The 21377-nt window shown below is 49.6% G+C and overlaps 1 protein-coding gene across 10 annotated transcripts in view; it reads right to left on the reverse strand.

Moving 5' to 3' along the window:
• The window catches only part of zmiz1a (zinc finger, MIZ-type containing 1a), a 431940-nt gene that overhangs the window by 112857 nt on the left and 297706 nt on the right, over positions 1-21377 (reverse strand). Inside the window, exon 1 of one of the 10 annotated variants that reach the window (XM_038782675.1) lies at positions 19517-19539. The exons of the other annotated variants lie outside the window; for them this stretch is intronic. The gene's annotated coding sequence lies outside the window, so the exon portion shown is untranslated. Of the gene's footprint in view, positions 1-19516; positions 19540-21377 lie in introns of those variants that run through there. 10 annotated transcript variants of the gene reach the window in all.

Consider the following 21377-nt stretch of genomic DNA (forward strand, 5'->3'; position numbering starts at 1 on the left):
CAGCCGGAGATTTTGTTTGATTGTTATCCAGAAACTCCTACTGAAAGTGTACGCGGGCACTGCAGGAGGGCAAATCAGCACCAATTCCTGGGATGGGACCCAAACCCAGAGCTCCTGACTCAGAGGCAGGGTCTCTACCCTCCGCTTCTTTGCTACGGAGTCCAATAGTGACTGCCAGAAATGAGCGCAGGCAGCCCATGGTAGAGGCTGAAAAGCCAGAAATAATAGATGCCCTCGCTTTCTGTCAAAACGCAACCATGCTGAGCTGGTTTAAAAGTAGGTTGGCTTTGTTCCATAGCGTTGTCAGTTTGTAAACCTGACAAAAGTGCCCTCCGAATGGTCCACAGTGAATTCTGCTGAGCACCATCTGTAATAGGTCAAACCCTGAACCCTGCAACGGTGTGTTCTAAAAGAGCAAAGGCTGGATAATCTCAGCAGGTCTGGCATCATCTGTGGAGAGAGAAACAGAGCTAAGGTTTTGTGTCCCTCTGACTCTTCGACACAACTGAAGAGGGAGAGTGCCACATTGACGAAGCCATTAACACCCCTTTGTCCATGACATCTTTGCCAATTTCTCCTTAGCTCCAACCTATCCCTGGCCTCCTATTCTTCCCTACCCTCCTCTCCCAACTATATAATTTGATACATTACTATCCCTCTTCAGTTTCGTGCAAGAGTCTCGAAACATTGGCCGGGAGGTGGCACGCCGTTCGCTGACAGCGGGATTCACTGGGCCTGCCAGCAGCTCACTGCTGCCCGTGGGTTTCCCGGCAGTGTGGGGTGGCATCATTGGGAATTCCCGTCGACAGCGGCAAGAGCAAAGAATCCCGTCCCCCTCCCGCCATACGGTTACCGACTCTTCTGCCGCTGGAAACACCATCACCTTATTCATTCTACCAAAACTATTCATGATTCTGAAGACTTCAATCTGATCTCATCTTGGGACTTAAGGAGTTGGGTTGCCAACTCTCTGGGATTGGCCTGCGTCTCCAGGAGTCGAAGATCAATCTCCAGGACAACGCTGTTTGCAGCTCTGGAGAAAAATCATCAGGACATTGAGAAAAGATGTTTTTTATTTTGTAATTTTCTTTCTCTTCACCGGGTATGAAAATGCTGAAAATGGGAAAAAGGCTGTTTGGGCTGACAATCAAGCATCATCCAATTGGGCAATGAGTCTTTTGACTTTCCAATTGGTGTAGGAAGGCCGGGTGTCAGGTAGGATGGGTGTGTTGGTCGGCCAATGGCTGGGGTGTGTGTGCGCGTTTGGGGGGGGGGGGGGGGAGAGAGAGAGAGAGAGAGAGAGAGAGGGGGGAAGCCCTGTGATGAAACCTCCAGGAATACATTTAAATTCAGTTGGCAACCCTATTAAAGGTAACAACCCAGCTTCTCCAACATTCCCACCCAAGCCTGTCATTCCTCAGCACCATTCTAATGGATCTTTTCTGCCCCTATTTAAGGCCTTGACATCCTTTCTAACGTGTGGTGCCCAGAATGGGTCAGACTACTCCAGCTAAGGCCTAACCAACATTTTATAAGGTCAATTCTCTTCTTGTGTTCATAAACCCATTCTTGGGTTTTCAAACTGGGTTTCTCAGCTTCTTTGACCATCTTCTAAACTTTGCATACATGCACCCTCAGGTCAGATGTTCCTTCATCCCCTTTCAAATTGTGGAAGTTGGTATATAATGCAGGAAAAAGTGGAAATTCCCAGCTTTCAGACTATCCATCCCATGCCCTTGGTGTGGTTGGATGCGGATGAAGTAGGCAGGTGGCATAGTGGTTAGCACTGCTGCCTCACAGCACCAGGGAACCGGGTTTGATTCCAGCCTTGGTGACTGTGTGGAGTTTTGTAGTTTCTCTCCGTGTCTGGGTGGGTTTCCTCCAGGTGCTCCTGTTTCCTCCCATAGTCCAAAAATGTGCAGGTCAGGTGAATTGGCCACTCTAAATTGCCTCTTGGTGTCCAAAAGTGTGCAGGTTACGTGGGGGTAGGGCAGCATGGTGGCGCAGTGGTTAGCACTGCAGTCTCACGGCACCGAGGTCCCAGGTTCGATCCTGAGGCCAGGATCGTACCTGGGTGCTCAGCGCCGTAAGGCAGCAGTGCTAACCACTGCGCCGCCATGCTGCCCTCCTGTTGTTTTTCTAATGGGTTTTAAAGTGGAAACCCAGCAGAGTCATAGAGGACAATCAGATGCCTCAGAGCCGTGTCTTCCCCTATCTCAGCAATCTTCTCCAACTTCACCTGCCCTTCCAAATCCCGTCAGTCATTTTCTCATGACCTTCTAATCACTCCCTGCACCATCTCATTCTTCATTTTGTCCCAACATTTGCGGACTGCGCCAAGTGCCTCGGCTATCACCTCTGGGTTTCCTTCACTAAACCACTCCATCTCTCTCCATCTTTTTAAAATAAATTTGGAGTACCCAATTTTTTTTTCCAATTAAGGGGCAATTTAGCGAGGCCAATCCATCTAACCTGCACATCTTTGGGTTGTGGGGGTGAGACCCACGCAGACACGGGGAGAATGTGCAAACTCCACACGGACTGGGACCGAACTCGGGTCCTCAGCGCCATAGGCAGCAGTGCTAACCACTGTGCCACCATGCCGCCCTGGCCTCTCTCCACCTTTTTTTTTTTTTTTCTTTTTTATAAATTTAGATTACCCAATTATTTTTTCCAATTAAGGGGCAATTTAGCATGGCCAATCCACCTACTCTGCACATTTTTGGGTTGTGGGGGCGAAACCCACGCAGACACGGGGAGAATGTGCAAACTCCACACAGACAGTGACCCAGAGCCGGGATCGAACCTGGGACCTCAGCGCCGTGAGGCGGTTGTGCTAACCACTAGGCCACCGTGCTGCCCTTCCTCTCTCCACCTTTAAACATTTTCTCAAAAACCATCCCTTCCACAAAAACCTTCGGTCACCAATCCAAGAACTTCCCTGCTCTCAGAAAGCTTTGTTTTACCAGGAGTCCGGAGGAAGGTGGAGCTTGCTGCTACAGGAAACAGTGGAGGCACAAAATCAACTAGATTTTGCAGAACCCGAGTCTTTAGCTGATGCCATGTTAAAACACAAGTGCTGCCACTGATGTTTGAAAGAAATAAGAACAAAAACTAAACTTAAAAACATTGCCCAAGCGCACAAGGTACAAACGAAGGTCACCGTAAAATTCTTCAGGTGCCCTGTATTAACCCACTTGTGATTTCTTCACTCGCCGATTACAAAATCAGGGTCACTTCCGGATTATCTACATTACCCACAGTAACCTTGAGGTAGTTGCTTCATCTCATCTGTCACCAGCTAACCCAAGGTTGAGCCGATAGCAAATGGGTGTTCACTCATTAACATCCTTAAATAATTTAGCTTTGATTTTCGAAGATTGAGAATGGTGGCGAACGGTTCCTTTAGGGATTGAGGGAAAGAAATCAAAGAAAGTAAATCAAATTTGCAGGGCAAAGGGGATAGAGTATGTTGCACATGCATGTGATGGGCTGAACGGCCTCCTTCTGTGCTGTACTGATGCTATGAATGGCAAAAATGCACCGAAAGAGGGAGCTGGGTAAGTGCCTGGATGAGTACCAGACCTGGGGAGATCTTTCTGCTCCTACTTATTTTGGCACTCCCAAAGACAGTGGATCATACGGCAGAAAGTTACCCCCTGGCAATCATTCAGCCCATTATTCAAGTGGCTGCCCTCCACATGGGAACCTGAAGGCAATTCACAGCTCAGCCAAACCTTTGCCCTTGCCCAGCGGCCTCACGATAGAACAGTGGTTAGCACTGCTGCTTCAGTACAAAAGGTGAAGTCACATGGCATCAGAGGCGAGCTGGCAAGTTGGATACAGAACTGGCTTGGCACAGAAGACAGAGGGTAGCAGTAGAAGATGCGTTTCTGAATGGAAGGCTGTGACTAGCGGCATTCCACAGGGATCAGTTCTGGGGCCTTTGTTGTTCGGAGTGTGTATAAATGATTTGGAAAAAAATGTAGCTGGTCTGATTAGTAAGTTCGCACATGACACAAGAATTGGTGGAGTTGCGGACAGTGAAGAGGATTGTCAGAGGATACAGCAGGATACAAACTGGTTGGAGTCTAGGGCGGAGAAATGGCAGATGAAGTTTAATCCGGACAGGTGCGAGGTAACGCACTTTGGAAGGTCCAATGCACTTAGGAATTACACAGTAAATGGTCGAACTCTTGCACGTATTGATAGGCAGAGAGATCTGGGCGTGCATGTCCACCAATCACTGAAAGTGGCAACGCATGTGGATAAGGTGGTCAAGAAGGCATATTGAGGTTAGCACTGCGGCCTCACGGCGCTGAGGTCCCAGGTTTGATCCCGGCTCTGGGTCACTGTCTGTGTGGAGTTTGCACATTCTCCCCATGTCTGTGTGGGTTTCACCACCACCATCCAAAGATGTGCTGGTTAGGTGGACTGACCATGCAAAATTGCCCCTTAATTGGAAAAAGAAAAATAATTGGCGATTCTAAATTTAAAAAAAAAGGCATACTGCATGCTGGCCTCCATCAATCGGGGAGAATGTGTAAACTCCACAGAGACAGTAACTCAGCTGTACTGTTCTTTGTTCACAGCACCAGGGACCCGGGTTCGATTCTCGCCTTGGGTCATTGTCTGTGCAGAGTTTGCACGTTCTCCCTGTGTCTGCATGGGTTTCCTCCGGGTGCTCCGGTTTTCCCACAAGTCCCGAAAGACGTGCTGTTAGGTGAATTGGACATTCTGAATTCTCCCTCTGTGTACCCGAACAGGTGGCAGAGTGTGGCGACTAGGGGATTTTCACAGTAACTTCATTGCAGTGTTAATGTAAGCCTACTTGCGACACTAATAATGATTACTATTACTTGTCCGAGAGCTTGTTCAACTGTGACGAAGAAGAACGCTTCCATGTGCTCCTCAGGCCTAAGGGCAAGAGGACAAAGTTGTAGCTCCCCCACCCACCCAGCACGCTGCAGATTAAAAACCAGGACAGATTCTCCTGATCTCTGCTGCACCTTACAATTTATCCACCTGTATTCAAATGTTTTTTTAAAAAAGGTCTGCAAATAACTCGCAGAATATCAGCAGACTGCACAGATAGACTACTATTGGCGGGCAGCTCACCCCTCAAAGTGTCCACTGACCGTAGTGTGTCAGTCAGTGAGGTGGATGACAAGGTGGAACCTGTACGTCCCCCACACACACTGCGCAAGTCAGTTCACAGGCAATCCAAGCTCGATGCTCGTCTAATATCTGAATGAACTCCACTTAGCTTTCAGCCTGTCGCTGGTAGTTCACCTAAAAACTCATTATTCCTTCCACTGGTGATGGATAACATATTGTGTATATAGTCAGAGATAAGACATCTGACGGAGGGTCATTCATCTGCCTGGATGAATCTTCTCCCCCAGGGGCTCTGTCTCCTTGATATTTAGCCAAAGAACATGACATAATTTTCCCACAGCCTGTTATTTCAAAACAGTGTTGCTTTCTTGGAAGATCAGCAGCAGGGTGTGGAAACATTTAATTACCCTACACATCGGTTAATAGCTTTACCTGTGCTTCCAACCGATCTTTCTTCACGGGCAACAAATACTCTGTGTTCGAGCTGCACCGTAATCATTAGACATACCAAGGTAACCACACCTTTCCAAAACCATTATTTATTTCTCAGGACACTGGTGTCCAGTAAAACCTGGCATTGTGATATTGGACCCCATAGTTTTTTAAACCCGCCCTCTTGATGACCAACCTCTACAATTGAAATGAAATGAAAATCGCTTATTGTCACGAGTAGGCTTCAATGAAGTTACTGTGAAAAGCCCCTAGTCGCCACATTCCGGCGCCTGTCCGGGGAGGCTGGTACGGGAATCGAACCGTGCTGCTGGCCTGCTTGGTCTGCTTTAAAAACCAGCGATTTAGCTGAGTGAGCTAAACCAGCCCCTAGTATTTGACTATTGACTAACTCTTCAACGCTGGCTCTGTGACGGGAGGCTTACAAGGCCACGATGGTGTCCACACCAAGTAGGTCAAAGAAAAGTAATTTATTTACAATAACATAGAACATACAGTGCAGAAGGCCCATCGAGTCTGCACCAACCCACTTAAGCCCTCATTTCCACCCTATCCCCGTAACCCAATAACCCCATCTCACCTTTCTGGTCACGAAGGGCAATTCATAATTTTTTAAAAATTTAGATTACCCAATTCATTTTTTCCAATTAAGGGGCAATTTAGCGTGTTCAATCCACCTACCCTGCACATCTTTTGGGTTGTGGGGGCGAAACCCACACAAACACGGGGAGAATGTGTAAACTCCACACGGACAGTGACCCAGAGCCGGGATCGAACCTGGGACATCGGCGCCGTGAAAGGGCAATTTATCATGGCCAATCCACCTAACCTGCACGTCTTTGGACTGTAGGAGGAAACCCACGCAGACACAGGGAGAACGTGTGCACAGAGAATGACCCAGCGGGGAATTGAACCTTGGGACCCTGTGAAGCCACAGTGCTATCCACTTGTGCTGCCCATGGCTATTATACACGTAACACGGTAGATCCCAACTGGGTTTACCTTGCCGGTGCCTAACTGACCAGCATTGAGAAAGAGTCATCAGACTCAAAACATTAGCTCTCTTCTCTCCATACAGATGCTGCCAGACCTGCTGAGATTTTCCAGAATTTTCTCTTTCGTTAGCTTTATATACCCTGCAACTATACATTGTTTAGGTGTCTCCCGCCCCCTTGACAGGGAAGCTCGTATTCTGCAACGTTCATGAGGAAGTTTACATAGAATTTACAGTGCAGAAGGAGGCCATTCGGCCCATCGAGTCTGCACCGGCTCTTGGAAAGAGCACCCTACCCAAGATCAACACCTCCACCTTATCCCCATAACCCAGTAACCCCACCCAACACTAAGGGCAATTTTGGACACTAAGGGCAATTTATCATGGCCAATCCACCTAACCCGCACATCTTTGGACTGTGGGAGGAAACCGGAGCACCCTGAAGGAAACCCACGCACACACGGGGAGGATGTGCAGACTCTACACAGACAGTGTCCCAAGTCGGAATCGAACCTGGGACCCTGGAGCTGTGAAGCATTTGTGCTATCCACAATGCTACCGTGCTGCCCCAAGTTAATTGTTCCCAGCCCGTAAGATACAGAGGCAATGTTCATTTACAGCAGTTTTAAGATTTTGGACAAGAGACATAGGGAGAAATGGGAGGAAGAACCAACTTGCTGTACAACAAGGGAAGGCAGTGGCGTAGTGGTATTGTCACTGGGCCTTTCATCCAGACACCCAGGGTAACGGTTTGAGGACCCAGGTTCGAATCCCACCATGGCAGATGGTAAAATTCTTATTCAATAAAAATCTGGAATAAAAAAATCAACCATGAAACCATTGTCGATTGTCATCTGGTTCTGCCCTTTAGAGAAGGAAATCTGCTGTTCTTGCTGGGTCTGGCCTACATGTGACTCCGCAGATCCACAACAATGTGGTTGACTCTGAAATGGCCTAGCAAGGGCAATGGGGATATCAATGCTGGCCCAGCCATCGAAACCCACATACTATCAATGAAGTTTTAAAAACAGACTCAAAAAATTCAACGCTCGTAAAGTTTGGAATTAGATGGAATTGGTTTGAAATCCAGGTTTGTTTTTTTTTTTTTATTTTTTTTTTTATTTTTTTTTTTTATAAATTTAGATTAGCCAATTATTTTTTCTAATTAAGGGGCAATTTAGTGTGGCCAATCCACCTACTTTGCACATTTTTGGGTTGTGGGGGCAAAACCCACGCAGACACGGGGAGAATGTGCAAACTCCACACGGACAGTGACCCAGAGCCGGGATCGAACCTGGGACCTCAGCGCCGTGAGGCGGTTGTGCTAACCACTAGGCCACCGTGCTGCCCCCAGGTTTGTTTTTAAACTTGAGAACAACCATTCTCAATATCATTGTACCCTTTGAGTTCATGCACTAATTGCTAACGGGAAGTTATTCCTTATCTCAGCTTGTCATAATTTAGCAAATCTCCCCTCAGTCCCTTTTTGCTGCCAGATGAAAAACCTCAGCCTCCCCAACAGTTGGACATAGAAAGATGTAGGAAAAGGGGTGATTCCAAGATTGCTTGGTCCCAGTAGGAGAGCCTCATAACACAGGTCAGGGACACTATTAAAACAAAAACATTTGGCTAACACTCTGATCCATGATCCTGGCTCTCCATTGGCACATCTTCCCTTGCGTCTCTGTCTGCATATTCTCTTCACTGTGCCTTAATCAGAGCCCTGGTAGAGCAGATAGACAGTAACGGTCTGACAGCTCATTTTTCCAGAGTAGCCTGTGCCTGAAGCAGACAGAACGGTGTCAACTCAAATGCTTAATTATAGGTATCTGCACCGACTGGTATGGGATGAAGACAACGCAAACTTATTTCAGGTAAAGCCATGAGGGACGGCAGGCAAGAGTCCTTTGTACCTACACATCAGTGGCTACAATTGAAAAGGAGAGGCTAAAGGGGGAACCATAGGTTCTTCCCGGGGAACATGGATGGGGGATTTCAGGGATGGTAGAGAGCGGGCATTAGACAGCTGAGGGACCTGTTTATCGACGGAAGGTTTGCGAGCCTGGGGGAGTTGGAGGAGAAATTTGGGCTCCCGCCGGGAAACACGTTTAGATATCTGCAGGTAAAGGCATTTGCTAGACGGCAGGTGGAGGGATTCCCTGCGCTCCCCGCGAGGGGGGTGAGTGACAGGGTGCTCTCGGGGGTCTGGGTCGGGGGGGGGAAGATATCCGATATCTGCAAGCTTATGCAGGAGGTGGAAGAGGCGTCAGTAGAGGAGCTGAAAACGAAGTGGGAGGGGGAACTGGGGGAACAGATCGAAGACGGGACATGGGCTGATGCCCTGGAGAGGGTAAATTCTTCCTCCTCGTGTGCGCGGCTTAGCCTCATTCAATTCAAGGTGCTGCCTTGAATAGGGCCCACATGACTGGGACGAGGATGAGTAGGTTCTTTGGGGGTGAAGATAGGTGTGTCAGGTGCTCGGGGAGTCCAGCGAACCATGCCCATATGTTCTGGGCATGCCCGGCATTGGAGGAGTTCTGGAAGGAGGTGGCGAGGACGGTGTCAAGGGTGGTGGGATCCAGGGTCAAGCCAGGATGGGGACTCGTGATCTTTGGGGTTGGGGTAGAGCCGGGAGTGCAGAGGTGAAAGAGGCCGGTGTGCTGGCCTTTGCGTCCCTAGTAGCGAAGGAAATCCCGGCGAAGGATTTTGCTACAATGGAAGGACGCGAGGCCCCCAAGCGTGGAGACCTGGATCAATGACATGGCGGGCTTCATTAAGCTTGAGAAGGTCAAGTTCGCCCTGAGAGGATCGGTGCAAGGGTTCTTTAAACGGTGGCAACCTTGCCTCGACTTTCTGGCTCAACGATAAAGTACTGGGACAGTAGCAGCAGCAACCGGGGGGGGGTTTAACGGGGGGGGACGGACGTTGATTATGTTTGCTTATTTTATTTAAATTTGATTTATTTAATTTTAGTTTATGGTTAAGTTCTCTTATTGGGGGGGGGGGGGGGGGGGGGAGTGTGATACATGTGATGTTACGGTTTGGGGGGAATTGTGGGTGTTATGGGGCTGTTAGTTGCATATTACTGCTTGTTGCTATACTTGTTATATTTTTATATTTTCTGTAAAAAATTCCAATAAAAATTATTTAAAAAAAGAAAAAAGAAAAGGAGAGGTTAGATAAATACCTGAGGGAGAAAGGAAGAGAACCTGCAATTCTACTTGCTGGGAGCATAGAATTCACCTTCTGTAACTTTGCAGATTACTAAATGGGTTAAGTAATCAAGCAGGTTTCAGGTCTCAACTGGTCGATCTTTACATCAGGTAGTCCCAGACTGGAGTCTACATTCCCATGAATCTCCTGTGATCTGGGTCCGACACCCTACTGCAGGAATTTGCACTTGCATGCCGCCGTTCACATCCCAATGTGCTATTTTTAAAACTGGTCGAGAATTACTGAAATCAATTTGCAAACAGAAAGGGAGACGCATGGTGACACTGGTTGAGGGCAGAATGTTGGCCGAGGGCGGAATATTGGTTGAGATACGAAGAGAACCCCCCCCCCTTAACGTGGTAATCCAAGGGCTGCCCCCACTAGATGACGCAGCACTCCCTCGGCAGTGAACCGACATATCGGCACATCAAATCCTGAAGTGAGGCTTGAATTTGTGAACTCCCAATTCCAAGGCAGAGCCACCAATAACTTTAAAAAAAATAAATTTAGAGTGCCCATGCCCAATTCATTTTTTCCAATTAAGGGGCAATTTAGTGTGGCCAATCCACCTACCCTGCACATCTTTTGGGTGGTGGGGGCGAAACCCACGCAAACACGTGGAGAATGTGCAAACTCCACACAGACAGTAACCCAGAGCTGGGATCGAACCTGGGACCTCGGCGCCATGAGGCAACAGGGCTAACCCACTGCACCACCGTGCTGCCCTCACCAATAACTTGAGCTGAAACTTAAATACTGTTGCACTGCGCAAGGTGCGATTCCGCAGATGTCCGGGGATGCTGTTAAAATTCACATTAGATTCGCAAACAGGTCGTGAGTGCCTCCTATCAATATTCCTGAGAAACTTTCCTTGCTCAACTACTGAAACAGAAACTATTAACTAGTTTTTCTTTTAATTTAGAGTACCCAATTCATTTTTTCCAATTAAGGGGCAATTTAGCGTGGCCAATCCACCTACCCTGCACATCTTTGGGTTGTGGGGGCGAAACCCATGCAAACACTGGGAGAATGTGCAAACTCCACACGGACAGTAACCCAGAGCCAGGATCAAACCCAGGACCTTGGCGCTGTGAGGCTGCAGGGCTAACCCACTGCGCCACCGTGCTGCCCTAACTATTAACTATTTATCAAACTCTGCTATTTATGGAACATTTGCTGGCATAAAATCACTGCGACATTCATCCAAACAAGTCCGAGCACCATCCAAAAGAGGTTTTCGAACTGAGGCAACCTGACAATACTGATATCTATATAGCATCTTATTATTGATGATGTGGAGATGCAGGCGTTGGACTGGGGTGAGCACAGTAAGAAGTCTGACAACACCAGGTTAAAGTCCAACAGGTTTGTTTCAAACACTAGCTTTCGGAGCACTGCTCCTTCCTCAGGCGAGAAAAGCTAGTGTTTGAAACAAACCTGTTGGACTTTAACCTGGTGTTGTAAGACGTCTTACCTTATTATTAGACAACGTCATCTCGAGTTAAACTTGTTTTTTCCCATACAGCATTCCATCTTAGCTGTGTTGTCACGTGCTGGGCTGGCTGTATCTGGCAGAGAGCAAGCCACAGCAATAAACCTCCAAACAAACAGCGACTGATATATTTTTTTCCCAGCGTAAGTAAAGTTTACATGAAGAAAGTAATTACGTTGGCATGGAAACACGCTCAATGAATTGGGGTGGGGGCTGACCACAGCCCATGGATGGAGAGGCAGGTAACTTGTGCGCTTGTAACTGAACAATATCAAACGCTGCCCATGCTTGAACCTCAAAGGGCGGATTACTGACTCAACCAATCGCTGCAAGGAAAAATTAAACCACTGCTCACAATGGAGCAGAAGCCACGCATTTGAGAACATGAGGCCACCCAGGAGCAAAAAGGATGGCTGCTGATCCCTTTCCTGTGTTGAAGTGACACATTTTTCCATTCGTACAGCTAGAGTTCTGGGTGTGCTGTGATACGCTCATACAATTTTTACCACCACGCGCTTGTCCTTACACCCGGCAAATGCAAAGAGAAGCCACCAGGCATCTCACAAATAGGGCAGAAAAGTGGCAAATGGAATTTAACCCTTAATAGTGTGATGCAGGCATATTGGAAGGACCAACGAGACATGTGAATACACAATGATTGGTAGGACCTTAGGAAGTATAGAGGATGAGATGGATGTTGGTGTGTATGCCCATAGACCCCCGAAGGCAGCCGGACAGGTCGATAAGGTGGTTCAGACATCTGGGACACTTGCCTTTATTAGCCAAGGCACAGAATGTAAGAGTAAGAGGAGTTTATGATGGAGCTGTATAAAACGCTGGTTAGGCCACAGCTAGAGTACTGTGTGCAGTGCTGGTCGCAACGCTATAGGATAGAAATTATTGCACTAGAGAGGGTGAAGGGGAGATTCACCAGGCTGGAGTGTTTCAGCTGTCAAGGGAGACTGGTTAGGCTGGGGTTGTTCTCCTTAGAACAGAGAAAGCTGAGGCGGGACCTGATTGAGATGGACAAAATTATGAGAGGCACAGATAGGGCGAAAAGGAAGGAATTTTTTGCCTGCGGGGAGGGGTCAATAATCAGGGGGCATAGACTTAAGGTAAGGGGCAGGAGGTTCACAGGAAATGTGAAGAGCAAAGTTTTCATCCAGAGGATGGTGGGAATCTGGAACTCGCTGCCTGAAAGGGTGGTAGATGTGGGAACCCCACAACATTTAAGAAGCATTTTGATGAGCATTTGAAATGCCAAAGTATACAAGGCTATGGGCCAAGTGCTGGGAAGTGGGATTATAATAGATAGGTCCTTAATGGTTAACACGATGGGCTGAAGGGCCTCTTTCCGTGCTGTAAAAGCTCTCTGATTCTAGGTGCAGGAGGAAGACATGAAGCCAGGAAGAGTGAGGTTAAGAGGGATACCTGAAAGTTTGATTCTGACAATTCATTTGCAAGGAGCTGGGGATTGACAGGCAGAAAGACAGAAGCAGAGAACGTAACTGAGGTGGTTGAAGGTTCTGCCACCAATGGTCGATAGGAGAGATTCACGGTGGCCAGAGTGAAAGTTAGGCTTCACTGGGACATTACAGCAGGACAAGGATGGACATGTGGAATTGAGAGGAAGACAGTGTTAAATACCAAGAAACAGGAAGCTCGGGGGTCATGGCTGCAGCTGACCACAGGTTTGCGCAAAGCGGTCACCAAGTCTGCATTGGAGAGACTACATCATCTTACACTCACGCATAAATTCCTGCTGCAATGTTCCAGTGAAGCCCAATGCAAACTGGAGCACCTCATCTTCCGATTAGGCACTTAATGTCTTCCAGACTTCACACTGAGTTCAGCAATTTCAGACCATAAACACTCTCCTCCATTTCCATCTTTTAAAAAAATCTCCTTTTTTAACCGCCCCGCCCCCCCCCCACCCCATGTCTAACTGTAACTTGTTCTCATGTTGTGCTTTCAGAGCACTGACCCTTGTTCTGCTGTTAACACATTCTTCTCTTATCTTTTTTTTTATAAATTTAGATTACCCAATTATTTTTTCCAATTAAGGGGCAATTTAGCGTGGCCAATCCACCTACTCTGCACATTTTTGGGTTGTGGGGGTGAAACCCACGCAGACACGGGGAGAATGTGCAAACTCCACACGGACAGTGACCCAGAGCCAGGATCGAACCTGGGACCTCGGCGCCGTGAGGCGGTTGTGCTAACCACTAGGCCACCGTGCTGCCCCTTCTTCTCTTATCTTTATGCCTCGATCAGGGCAGCACGGTGGCCTAGTGGTTAGCACAACCGCCTCACGGCGCTGAGGTCCCAGGTTCGATCCCGGCTCTGGGTCACTGTCTGTGTGGAGTTTGCACATTCTCCCCGTGTCTGCGTGGGTTTCGCCCCCACAACCCAAAAATGTGCAGAGTAGGTGGATTGGCCACGCTAAATTGCCCCTTAATTGGAAAAAATAATTGGGTAATCTAAATTTATATTTAAAAAAAATCTTTATGCCTCGATTAACACCTTCTTTAGTCTTTAACACTTCCTTTTGTGACATCTTTGTCAAGTCTATCATGAGCTCCCACCTATCCCTGACCTTCTATTTTGTTTCACCTGCTCCACTCCTCTTTAACAGGACAAAATCCATCAGTTTTACCTTGTTCTGTAGACTCAAAACATTAAGTCTGTTTCTCCCTCTCCCCAAATATCGTCAGACCTGCTGAGTTCATCCAGCATTTTCTGCTTTTGTTTGTTCTTGTAAATTTAGAGTACCCAGTTCATTTTTTCCAATTAAGGGGCAATTTAGCATGTGCAATCCACCTACCCTGCACGTCTTTGGGTTGTGGGGGTGAAACACACGCAAACACAGGGAGAATGTGCAAACTCCGCACGGACAGTGACCCAGAGCCAGGATCAAACCTGGGACCTCGGCGCCGTGAAACTGCAATGCTACCACTGAGCCACCGTGCTGCCCTATGTTCTGCTTTTTTAACAGGACACCCCTAAAGGTATTTTCATTTTACGAATATCAATTCACCCACCATTTCCCACGCATGCCTGGTGCTGATGATGTGGAGCTACCATTTACCGTTGGGAAGGTTCCTCACGACTCTTCGTCCTCAGCCGAGCAAACGTCAGAACTGAAAGTATGCCCCTCATCCCTACCACCCAATCCTGTGCCTCCGATAGGTTTAAAACTCATCAACTTTATTCATTTGGTAGCATGGTAGCTCCTTCACTCACCTGCAAGTCAAAAGGGGCTGATTTCTACCCCTTTCAAGCATTGAGAGTACACTGCATTGTCAGAGGTGTTGAGTTTAAGACGTTTTAGAGGTCTGCTTTCCTGTAGAGACACCATTCAACTTCTGGTGCGACGGTCAAGATTTTTCATTCGCCAAATTTCATGGGATCCTGCTGTGTGCGTATTTGTCACGATCTTTTGCTCACATAACAACATGTGCTGTATTTCAAAAGTCACTTGTTGGGTTATGAAATGTTTGAGATTTCCTGAGCACTTGATGAAGCATTGCATAAATGAAGATGCGTTCTTCGGTGGAGGAGAATGGGAGGAGAAAATGGGCAGATAATGTTCCAGTGGAAAACACCATCATCTGGTCTGGGAAATATTTGTCTCAGTCAAGACATCAAGGCAGACACAATTAATAAGCTCACACGTGGAGTGCATGTGTTACTATAGCTGTGCATCGTTCCCTCTTTTATGCAAAAATGTGAATGTGGCGCTGAATTTAAAACAAGGCATGCAAAGCAGGTCGATCAGCATCTGAAAGAGACGGGCCAATTAATGAACTGGGTGTAACCATTCACTCAACTCTTGACGGCAGGCTACACCCAGATGTCAGGAGTTCCACCCAGATGTCAGGGGCAACGCCCACAACATGAAACCCCTTTCAAATGCTGATTGAGCTGTTCATCCCCCCCCCCCCCCCCTTTCTTCCTAACAGATTTGCCTCACCCCTGGACACATAATTGATAGATCCAACTATCAGCGCATCAACGGAACGTTAACCACATCACACCGTACTGAGTAACTCTGATCACTTGGATCGGGCTTCGAAATAAGTGGAGACAACAATCACGATTATGTACACCTGTTGTTTTGCAGTGTAACGTTCTTTAAAAAAAACAATGCAGCCTTGATTGTGTGAGAGTTCAGAATTTGGCCACCTCCCTCCCCACATCAAACATTTGCAGGCATCCAGTCCACGTTTTCTGACCATGTCTGGTTCTGCCTCAAGCACTGTCTATATTGAAACACTTGGCATGTGCAGCGTGCCATGCCCCTTTCAATAGGATTAAGTGAGTTAGACTACCTGAGATCAAGCTGCCCTGTCCTTTGAGTCAACACTGCCTTTCACACAAATCAAACCTGGAGTGACAAAGCCAGGTGAGCAGTAGGTGTGGATGCCCCCTGGTGTCAGTCAGATTGCTGAAGTCCAGCTCGGAGGTTAACCTGGCTGACAAGACTACACGTCAGCCAGCTAATTGGAACCTTCCCCATTTCCAACAAACTGGATGCCAATTGGTCAAGGCAATGCCACAACTTAGGGATTGCAAAGGTGAGATGAAGACATGCAAGTGGACAAGAGGTGGGCAGCAAAATGAGCTCTGTACTGCTGGAAATTCCAATGACGGATTAACGGCAGATGGAATTTAATGTGGGAAAGTGTAAAATAGCGCATGAAAGATAAAATATTGTCCTATGTCAGTACTCTGTGAGTAATGAGCTAAAAAATAATTTGAATAAAAGGTCCAAGTGGACTCAACAGTAAAGCAAAGGGTCAGCACAGTAGCACAATGGTTAGCACTGCTGCCTCACAGTGCCAACGACTCGGGTTTAATTCAGGCCTCGGGTGACTGTCTGTGTGGGGTTTGCGTATTCTCCCCGTGTCTGCGTGGGTTCCCTCCGTTTCCTCCCACAGTCCAAAAATGTGCAGGTTAGGTGGATTGGCCATGATAAATTGCCACTAAGTGTCCAAAAGTTAGGTGGGGCTATGGGGAATGGGCCTAGATAGGGAGTTCTTACAGAGAGCTAGTGCAGACCCGTTGAGCAGAATGGCCTCCTTCTGGACTGGCGATTCTATGAACAGGGGTGGAATTTGTTAGTTGTGTGTAATGGGGTCATTGCAAATTGGCACTCAGTGTTCCTTACTGGAGGTAGTTATAGCATCCCCATGGTCTGTACCAGGGCTAAGATCAGCACTAAATAGGTATCAGGATTAAGACCTTCCTTGTCTTTACAGCTCAGTGTATGAGAGCTGCTCACTGGACAAACTCACCATGATATTGGCTGATGCATCAAGCGCAAGCTAAGGAAGTAAATTTATGTTGTTGCAAAAAAAAAAGGTTTCAGAACTCTTTCTGTTGCACTGTACTTGGGGTTTTACTGAAGCAAATAGAGCACAGGCCAGCCACAACCTCACTGAAAAGCAAAACAGGCTCGAGAGTCACAATGGCCTTCTCCTGCTCCTAGATCATTAGGCTGGTTGCAGTTTTGTGCTTGTCACAAATTCATACACGAGACAAAACTGCCCAAGTCTTGCCTCCGGAAACATTTCTGAGTGGTGGAGCTCAGTAAGGGAATCAAGGGTTATGGTGATAATGTGAAGAGTGGGAGTTGAGGTTTGCCACACCAGATCGGTCATGATCTCATCGAATGGCAGTGTAGGCTCGATGGGCCGAATGGCCCACTTCCACTCCTACGTCTTATGGTTTCCTGAATGGGGTTCGCTCCTGAGCCCCTCCATAGCAGAAACATGGCTGCCACCATATCTGCCTGCTCATTCACTGATTGGTTCATATGCTCAGATATCTAAGTATTGCCCTGACCCGCTCCTGGTACTGGGTTGGGCCATTAAAAGAAACTACGACAATCTTGAAAAAAGGAAAACCGAATTGCACCCTTAACACTTGTTATGTCAGATCCACTGCCTAAATGGGCGCTCTCTGGTACAGACAGGCACAAGGGTGTTGGACACAAAGACATATTAAAAACACCTCATTTAAAGCTAAACATGGCATTAGTGACAACACTAGTTGGCATTAAGCAGTCACATTTTAATTCCTGGTCACTTTCAAATGTGGGCAGGACCTTGAAGCACGTGAGTCAGACTTATACAATGCCAGCAATACTAGTACAGAGAATTTACAAGCTGGATGCCCTGATTTCTCATGCATGATGTTTGCCGGGTCAGAGGTCTGTGCAAATGTCAAGATGTAGTTTTTAGTCTGGATCTGAGTTAACTTGAAGGTGCGAAGGTGGTGTGTGGGGTGGGGGTGTTGTGGAATGAGGTATGGGAAGGGGGCGTTTACGTGAGTTCATGTATGGTCGAAGTGGTCTGGTGTGCGAAGGCAGGAAGTTAGTATGACAATTACCTGTAACACATCAAAAGATGACTAAGCCAATGAGCGGCAGTTTGCAAGGTTCAAACGCACACAAAAAGAGCAAACAAACAGGATAGGGGAGGTAAAGGGTGGAACACACAACAGTAACAGTTTCTGGCCACTTTCACTTTAGTTCTCCAAAAAATACACTGCTGTTTCCATCGTATTTTATCTGCAAACTCCATTCCTCCCTCAAACATCCACAAATGACATTATACTGAGCCAGAGGAGTATAGAACAAAACAACTTTACCAGATCACACTGCTCCAGAGCTTGGAAGTTTTGATGGTGCTCAATTACTTTTGTGGATGCCAAAGAGTTAAAGTGCTAACCAACACGACTCGGGTTCTGCAAATACTGCCTTATTAGTCACTAGTATTTTAGCAGCATTTACTAGTCAGTTACAGGCAAGTGTCAGACAAGACGAGCCAAACAGCCAAAAAAGCAGATCTCACCGTGAAACTACAGGTCTCCTGAATTCTGAGTGGCACCAGATTCTCTCGCCCCCCACCTCCCCCCCCCAAAAAAAAAGAAAAAATGGCTGTTGGGTGTCTGGTTACAAAGGCAAATGCAAAGCTGCTGTGACCAGGCTGCTGGGAAGGCCTATTAGAAATCGTGGCACATTTGCAGCAGTTATACTTTTGAATTCCAGCCAAATCGCTCAGACCCATGCTCAGGAAACCTAGCTTGGCCCCAGCAGATCGTCAGACAATATAGAACTGCTTCACTGGAGTGTGGGTGGGGGAGGGGACCTGGTCCTCCTCCAGATTTTCCTAGCTCTACTTTGGTGCAAATCCAGCTTCATTACCTCTCCTTCTCAAAACCTTCTTACATCTTCCCTCACAGCGGCCACATTTCTTTCTTTTTTTACCCAATTCATTTTTTACAATTAAGGGGCAATTTACCGTGGCCAATCCACCTACATCTTTATGTTATGGGGGCGAAACCAACGCAGGCACGGGGAGAATGTGCAAACTCCACACAGACAGTGACCCAGAGCCGGGATCGAACCTGGGACCTCGGCGCCGTGAGGCCGCAGGGCTAACCCACTGCGCCACCGTGCTGCCCTTGGCCACATTTCTCAATCTAGCTCCCCATCGTCTTTCTCCCCCCCATCCCCACCCTCCCCATTTCCAGTTTCCCTGCCCCTTTCCCTGCGAAACAACATGGCACCATTCGTACATTAAATTCCCCACCCAGGTGTTTGCCATTCTCCCCGGAAAAGAGCTCTTAAAGGCACAACTGAAGAGTGATTCCACCCCCCCCCCCCCCCCCCACCCAATTGAATTAACTCCATGCCAGCAGCACATTCAGCAAGAAAATTCTCATTCTTTCCTCCCCTCTCCTGACCTCCTGTCATGAGAACTTTCACCAGGGCCCAGATGGCAGAGGACACAAATGCACACTCCTGAAAGCATTCTGCACTCAAGTTTACAGTAGCTTTACTCGGGCACCGACGTATGACACACTTAAAAAAAAAACCCCAGCACCCACACCCAGCAGAGTGAGTGCTGGTACATCAAGCTCGGCTGGCTGGAATGTCTGCCTCCACAGGCTGCGCCAGAAGGCGGTCTCGTCATCCCCACTGGTCACACTTGCACAGCATAACCAACAATAACAGTGGAATTCAACGCAGCAAATTTAGGCTGGACAGTGACATCCCTTGCCCGTCCTTGCTGATGTGGCTCCCGTTCTGCAGTATATATTAAACAGCCATGGAAATTCAGGACGGTGGTCCAGGAGTGTAAAATGTCTGTCAGAGACCACTGTGCAACATCAATGCCCCCCCCCCACCCACTCCCCTTCTGTCAGTCAGTCTACGACAGTAAGATCAGTAAAATACAAACCTCGGGGAGCCTGCAGTCAAGAGAATAACTGAACAACATGCTGTGGCACACAGAGTTAACACTTAACATATTTCAGCTTCAGCAACAGTCCCTGTGTCGCTCACGCTGACGTTCTTGCGCAGTCCCCTTTATTAAAAAAGAAACCAAAGGAAGGCCCATTACCCCCCTTCCCCCCCCCTCCCTCTCACCCCCTCCCCTCTCTCTCACCCACACCCCCCTCCCTCTCACCCACACCTCCCTCTCACCCACACCCTCCTCTCACCCACACCCCCCTCCCTCCCTCTCACACCCCCCTCCCTCCCTCTCCCCTCTCACACCCCCCGCCCTCACCACATCCCCCTCCCTCTCACACCTCCCTTCCCTCCCTCTCACGCCCCCCTTCCCTCCCTCTCACCCCCCCTCCCTCCCTCCCCCCCTCCCTCCCTCTCACACGCCCCCTCCCTCCCTCCCTCACCCCCCCTCCCTCTCACACCCCCCCCTCCCACACCCCCCTCTCACCCCCCCTCCCTCTCACCCCCCTCTCACCCCCCTCCCTCTCACACGCCCCCTCCCTCCCTCCCTCTCACACGACCCCTCCCTCCCTCCCTCCCTCTCACACGCCCCCTCCCTCCCTCACATGCCACCCTCCCTCTCACACGCCCCCTCCCTCCCTCCCTCTCACACGCCCCCTCCCTCCCACACCCCCCCCTCCCACACCCCCCTCCCTCCCTCCCACACCCCCCCACCCTCCCTCTCACACCCCCCTCCCTCCCTCACCCACCCCCCTCCCTCTCACACCCCCCTCCCTCCCTCTCACACCCCCCTCCCTCCCTCTCACACCCCCTCCCACACCCCCCCTCCCTCCCTCACCCCCCCCTCCCTCTCACACCCCCCTCCCTCTCACACCCCCCCTCCCTCCCTCACACCCCCCTCCCTCTCACACCCCCCCTCCCTCTCTCACACCCCCCCTCCCTCCCTCACACCCCCCCTCCCTCCCTCACACCCCCCCTCCCTCCCCCTCACACCCCCCTCCCTCCCACCCCCCCCTCCCCCTCACACCCCCCTCCCTCTCACACCCCCCTCCCCCTCACACCCCCCTCCCTCCCTCCCTCTCACACCCCCCTCCCTCTCACACCCCCTCCCTCTCACACCCCCTCTCCCTCTCACACCCCCCCTCCCTCTCACACCCCCCCTCCCTCTCACACCCCCCCCTCCCTCTCACACCCCCCTCCCTCTCACACCCCCCCCCTCCCTCTCACACCCCCCCTCCCTCTCTCACACCCCCCCTCCCTCCCTCACACCCCCCCCTCCCTCTCACACCCCCCCTCCCTCTCTCACACCCCCCCTCCCTCCCTCACACCCCCCCTCCCTCCCTCACACCCCCCCTCCCTCCCCCTCACACCCCCCTCCCTCCCACCCCCCCTCCCCCTCACACCCCCCTCCCTCTCACACCCCCCTCCCCCTCACACCCCCCTCCCTCCCTCCTCTCACACCCCCCTCCCTCTCACACCCCCTCCCTCTCACACCCCCCCTCCCTCTCACCCCCCCCTCTCACCCCCCCTCCCACTCACCCCCCCTCCCTCTCACCCACCCCCTCCCTCTCACACCCCCCCTCCCTCTCACACCCCCCCCCTCCCTCTCACACCCCCCCTCCCTCTCACACCCCCCCTCCCTCTCACACCCCCCCTCCCTCTCACACCCCCCCTCCCTCCCTCTCACACCCCCCCTCCCTCTCACACCCCTCCCTCTCACACCCCCCCTCCCTCCCTCTCACACCCCCCCTCCCTCCCTCCCTCTCACACCCCCCCTCCCTCTCACACCCCCCCCCCCTCCCTCTCACACCCCCCCTCCCTCCCTCCCTCACCCCCCCTCCCTCCCTCTC

This window comes from Scyliorhinus canicula, chromosome 22 (assembly GCF_902713615.1).
Source record: "Scyliorhinus canicula chromosome 22, sScyCan1.1, whole genome shotgun sequence".
Taxonomy (NCBI): domain Eukaryota; kingdom Metazoa; phylum Chordata; class Chondrichthyes; order Carcharhiniformes; family Scyliorhinidae; genus Scyliorhinus; species Scyliorhinus canicula.